This window comes from Mesocricetus auratus, unplaced genomic scaffold, assembly GCF_017639785.1.
Source record: "Mesocricetus auratus isolate SY011 unplaced genomic scaffold, BCM_Maur_2.0 Super-Scaffold_100013, whole genome shotgun sequence".
Taxonomy (NCBI): domain Eukaryota; kingdom Metazoa; phylum Chordata; class Mammalia; order Rodentia; family Cricetidae; genus Mesocricetus; species Mesocricetus auratus.
The window spans coordinates 60,741,782-60,747,960 of record NW_024429196.1 but is presented as its reverse complement, the minus strand read 5'-3'; the positions used below and the strand labels follow the sequence as shown (position 1 = coordinate 60,747,960).

The following is a 6,179-nucleotide window of genomic DNA, read 5'->3' as shown; positions in this document are numbered from 1 at the left end:
ACTTATATTGAAAAGTTCTCAAGTTTAAGTAAATGAATACTAGCAGGCAAACATTTTTCCCATACCATTCATTGGTTCACCTGTCTCTCATTTTTTATTTAATTATGTTTTGCAATTTTTAAAACAATATTTGTTAAAAGACTTCAATTTTAGATTGGCACAGTATATCATTATGGTAGTCATTGTGTTCCTGGGAAATCACTAGTCTGAGAGAAACATCTGAATTCACAATTTGAAGTATATGCATATGTGGCAGGTGAGAGTCCATGATCATAAAGGTGGCGGCTCTCTCTCTCAGTGAGGCTCATCCATTGCACTTCTGATGTTGATCTCTGTGCTTTCCTCAAATGGAACAAACTCAACCATATAATTTGTGGTAGTATAGGACTGTGTTTACACTTTCTTCTACTAATACTAGTAATAAAACAACAGCAAAACACAAGCTAATCTGCAGAAAAAGTAAAGTCGAGGTTTCAATGAGCACACACAATGTCTGTAACGTAACAAAGTGGAGTGCCTGTAAGGTATGCTATAATCTTTCTTCTTCAGGTTCTGGACCAGTCTTGTAATTTCAAATAAAATTTAAAATTTAAATGATAGAATATCTTGCCTCTCTATTTGGTTTTCTTCACACACCATAATACATTGTGGCTGTATTCACACATTAAAATAAGCATACAGCAGGGGGATGGCACCCATGGCTTGATTTTATTAGCTGTTTGTTTCTGGAATATACATAATTTTCAAACGTTGGTGTAAGAGTGCGGCTTTATTTTGAATTATTTAAGTAAAATAATAAGAATGTCATTATTTATGTATGTGTGGTGTACACACACACACACACACACACACACACACACAACTGTAAGCAAGGAGCTAATGATTAAATCATTCCCCCCAAGTCCACGTTTAAATCTTTGACTTCATGTATTAGCAACTGAGGCCTGATTTTCAAAAATGCTGATAAAACATCTCTCCACAGAATTCTTAGAAAAGTGTGCCTATAACAGGTTTGTTTTTTTGTTGTGCTTTTTAAATCTTTTCTCCTGACTTGAGACTAACACCAAACAAAACCATTAATTTATATACCAATTTACTTGGCATTCATCTGAGAATTTGTTCAGAGTTGTTTATATATATATGTATATATATTGTTAATAATAAAACTTAGCATTTTATAAACTAGATATTTTCATGAAGATGCTTACAGATTTTTTAAATATAGAGATGTAATCTTGAAAAATAAATATATAAAACCCACAGTAACTTTATACAACAGTGCCACCATAGTTTTTAATAAACTAATTTTCTTAAAACAAAACAACACAAGGGTTCAAAATACTTATTCATTTTTATTTTACTCTTTTGAACTTTTTTATTTTTGAGTGTCATAGATGAACATGATATATTTTTCATTGTTTACTCACACATTCACTCAGTATTTGCCAAGCCTGGTGTTAAGTTTTGTGCTGGATTCTACGCTAGAAATTTGGAAACAAAGCAAATAAGAGGAACATAGAGATTTTGGGATCTGGTAGGAAGAAAAAGGTTGCTAAAGTCTTCTGGGTATGGCCTTCCATCTTAACCCAATGCTCTATGAGAGCAAAAGTTGGCTAATGGATTGTATTGGTTAATATTCCCTGTCAACATGAACAGCAGCATACAAGACACACCTCTGTCTGTAGGTGTGTTTATAGAGAACTTTGGCTGGAGAGAGATAACCTACCCTTAGTTGGGGCAGTAACATCCCATGGGTTAAGGACCATGACTGAATAAGAGGTGAAAGAAGAAAGCTAGATCATTCACTTACCTCTGAAAAATGTGACCTCATTTTTCCTAACTTGCCATCCCCCCGCCATGGTGAACTGTATGTATGTCTTTGTAAAGAGTGAGTCAACACTTCTAGTACATTGTTTTTGTAGGGTTTTATGTCAGTGCTATGAGTAAAGCAACTAATACATCCCTGCGTCCTGGAGAACCAATGGACTTTCCTGGAGACCCAGGGTTCTGTTTCCCTTCTACACATTCTGACAACTACATCTGGAAGGACTGATTGCCCATTACAACTAGAGGGCCTCTGATGCACGAGGGTACCGTAAGGAGAGAGCATATGAAGCCTGTGAGTCTGAGGAATTTAACATCGATGGTGACATTACAAGGCACTGAGAGAACAGGAGTAGGCAGTGAGTCTGGAAGAATCATGAAGGTGGGACAAAGGAAAGCATACAGGTTTTCTTGGGCTTACTCACTGATGCATTTCATGTCTTTGTCCAAGCTGGAGAGCCTAACTAATGAGCACTAGGATTCAACCACAAGTAAGGTGTCACAAATGCACTCCCAGGAGCCTTAGGAACAAGAGGTGAAGACTTTTCTGCTTCCCACACCTGGGATCCAGCATTGCTCTGAGTACCAGCCTGAGCCTTTTGCAGAGCATGTTTGAAAGGGTGGCAGGCAACAAGCAAGAAAGAATGAGACAGAGGCAATTCTTTATGGGGAGGGGCTATCAGTGGAGACTGGACAGTGGGCACAAATGAAACACCCAGGATCCAGAGAAAACTAAGTCTGTAAACATCTAATCACAAGGTTGTCAAAATCTTTTTAAATAAACAATTCATTTAATTTCATTTTATGTGCATTGGTGCTTTGTCTGTATATATGTTTGTATAGGGATGCCAGATCTCCTGGAACTTCGGTTACAGACAGTTGTGCGCTGCCATGTGAGTACTGGCATTGAATCCGTGTCCTCTGGAAGAACAGCCAGTGCTCTTAACAGCTGAGCCATCTCTTCAGCCCTGGCAAAATCTTCTTAACCTCCCATAGGGTACATTTCTGTGTAAATGATGATTGCCTGACACACTGAGAAGGTGGTACTGTGACCCAGGAATTTTGCAAAAGGAAGCTTTATTGCAGGCAGGCAGACAGGATGCAGACTAGAATTTGTCTCCTGCATTTAGCGGCAACAGTGGATTTTCAGCTACTCAGGAAAAGACAGGGCTGATCACTAAAATGCACCCAAAAGTCTCGGTGGAACAGTCCATTCCTAGTACGCAGATTCAGATAGAATTTTGACAATCTTTGCCCATTGTTAGCTAGGGAATTTTGGTTCCAAATAGCTCTCAATGTCATTTTGTGTCATGCCCATGGCTGTACTCTTGTGTCCTGAAAACCAGTATGAACAATTTTGAGCTTCTTCCTTATGGTTTCTCTTCATTTTCTTTTATGAATCAGAAGAACTTGACCTGGCAATCATGTCCTTCCCTGTATGATATGACCATAGCATGTATGATTGCACAAAGAATAATTAAAATTAGGATATTTAAAATTCAAATGCAGCTTTGTTTTTTATTAAGTACATGTCTAAAATAAACTAAATATTTCTGCTCAGTTTAATTCTTTATTTTAATTTTCAAAGGATTTATTTATGCCTATTTTATGTGTATGAGTATTTTGCCTGCATGTATGTCTATGCACCATATGCCTGTCTGGTACCCATGGAGGCCAGAAGAGGGCATTGGATCCCTTCCAGTTACAGAGAGTTGTGAGCTAGGCCACCTAGGTGCTGGGAATTGAATCCATGTTTTGTGTGAGAAAAAGTACCCTTAACCACTGGCCATATCTCTAGCATCCATCCCTTTAATTTTTTTTAAAGATTACTAATAGCAACATCTACCATGAGTACAAATTTCATCATACCTTGGAAGAGTGCCACAGACTGTAAAAATTCTGGCATTCATTTTTGGTAGCTTCATTTAATTAAGTACAAAATCAGAGTGAAAATGTGCACTCCGTTAGGTTGGGCACACCACAGCATGGAGGAAATGAACAACCTTTGAGAATCTGCAAGCCAAAGTGATCAAGGTTAATGCAAGATTAATTGTCCATCGCTCACCAGAAATCTTCTGCCAAATATGGTATGTGTTGTAGCCAGGTTGAGAGAAACCTTTCCTCATTAACCCAACTTATTTTCTGCTTGTTGCATGGTGTGCTAGTTTTGGAAATACACATAACTAAGCACATAAGTTATGAGCAAAGACAAACAAACAAAAACTCTGTCTATGGCTAAAATAATTTTGTTTCCAAATGACTTTGTATCATGACCATTATTTGGGTCTTCCTGATAATACTGGCTCAGGGAGAACAACAGGGAATTTTATCCAGGATTGATAAAGTCATGATAAGTTCTGTAACAGACAGTATGCAAGAACAAATCATGTTTTATTTCTTCCAGCTCCTCAACAGCGGTGTTTCTCTGTTCATGATAGTGATGAAAACATACTGAATTCCAACAGATGGAAGACTTTTCAGAGGGGAAATATTCATAGTACAGAGAACTTTAGACCCTTTTGTTTGGCGTTTTTGTTTTTGTTTGAATCCTGCTTTGTAATGAAAAGTTTGATAGCCATCCAGAAGGATGCATAAGTGCACGAGGGTGCAGGTGTGGGATACTCCACATTATATGACAAGTTTGTAGATTTGACTCTGATTCACAGGAGGGTAATGTGGATTATGTTAACATATGTGTGTATTTTTTTCTTCCAAGTCAAAAAGAATCAGTTACTGGCTTATAGAATGCCTTCTCTTGGAGAAAGTCCACTTACAATAAATCTCTATATCAATATCACTCAGCACGATAATGTCCATATGCAGGATTGCAAACTATAGACAGGGACACTGTTGTAAAGCAAAAAGCAATGAAAGTAACTTTGTTTTACAAATCATTTCTTAAATGCTACATGAAAGCTCTTCCTCTCTCCTAAAGGCAATTTCCTTCTCAATTGTGTGTGTCAGTGCAGATAACAGAGTTATTAGTAGCTGTTTCGGTCTACTTGTCTGTACAGCTTCCGTCCCATCTAGTTTGATGTGTGCCTATCCTTCTCCTTCATCTACAAGGTCTTAGGACATTCAGGTAGCCAATCTGCCCTTAAATATGTCTCCAAGGAAATGGTGCTAATTAGTATTGGAATTTACAGCCTTCCATTTTATTGACTTGTCCTACTTTCTTCGATAATTAACTAATGAGTAAAGTAATGAGCTATGTTAGTCAGTCATGCTGTTCAATTAAATGGCAAATCAATTATTGAAAATAGTTTCGGACAGCTGTAATGTTGGCATGATGTGTGCGTATGCGTGTGCATATTTAATGCAGATGTAATTATGTCCTAGATATTACAAAGTCAGTCTATGTGAGGTGATGTGACTAAAAGGTCCTTTCTGATTCTTACTGCAGCACAAATATGATCAGATATCAAATAGAATCAAGGCATTATTTGCCTATGTCCTTTGACAGTTTATAATTCATATTTATCCAAGACATCACAGGTTTCTCTGCCTTATGTGAAATACCTTGCGAAACAATATCTAATGGATGGGTAACTAAAGAGACTGCATGGCATAAAAGTCAACTTCTTTATCTTAAAACAAATCCAGGGGACATCACTAAAGTGAAGGGTAATTCTAGTTGTGATTTGATCTTTTTCTGATGACATTAGGTCCCATCCAATTTTTTTCATATTTTTTAATTCTAGTGGTAAGCTACCCACCACTAAGATTTTTCTGATTGAAATACAGTGTGAATATATTTCCAGAGCTTAAGAAAAATATAATTCAACCTCACAAAGAGGAAGAGCACAAGAAAACACACACAGGGATGCATGCACATATGCATGTACGTGCACATGCATCCATGCACTCACACATCACTCTCTGACTAAAGCAAAAGCATGCGTGACAAAGTGCAGAAGGACTTTTGAAATGTAAGTTTTGTAATATCCCTGAAACACTGACAGCATGATCACAGACTCTCTCAGCTCTGTCTTCAGCTTCATTGCCATTTCCCCATTTCCAAGCCTTCCCAGCTTGTAGTTGTCCACTCTTAGAAAGTGTCTGTCATTTGTGTCCCTTCTCCTTGCCTACATATAGAAACTATTTTACTATGAACTTTAGCTATGATGTTCTGGGTTTTTTTTGTTTCTCTTAACCTTGTATAAAGCACACACTCTTGAGTTACACTAACCAGTTCAGGCTAATTCTGATCTACTTTAGCACATTATATGGTTTGCATCATGAGTTTTCAAAGATACCATTTACAAAACTACAGTTACATCAGCAATAATCTATCATCTGATTAGAAGGATTTTGAATTTGAAATCTATTTTTCCACCTTCATATCTTCATAACAG

The 6,179-nt window shown here is 37.3% G+C and overlaps 1 non-coding gene across 1 annotated transcript; it reads left to right on the top strand.

Annotated features, from left to right (window-relative positions):
- Positions 1-241: 241 nt before the first annotated feature.
- Positions 242-408, top strand: LOC121143811. The gene has a single exon (XR_005881134.1). It is a non-coding gene; the product is annotated as a U1 spliceosomal RNA (small nuclear RNA).
- The last annotated feature ends 5,771 nt before the right edge of the window (positions 409-6,179 follow it).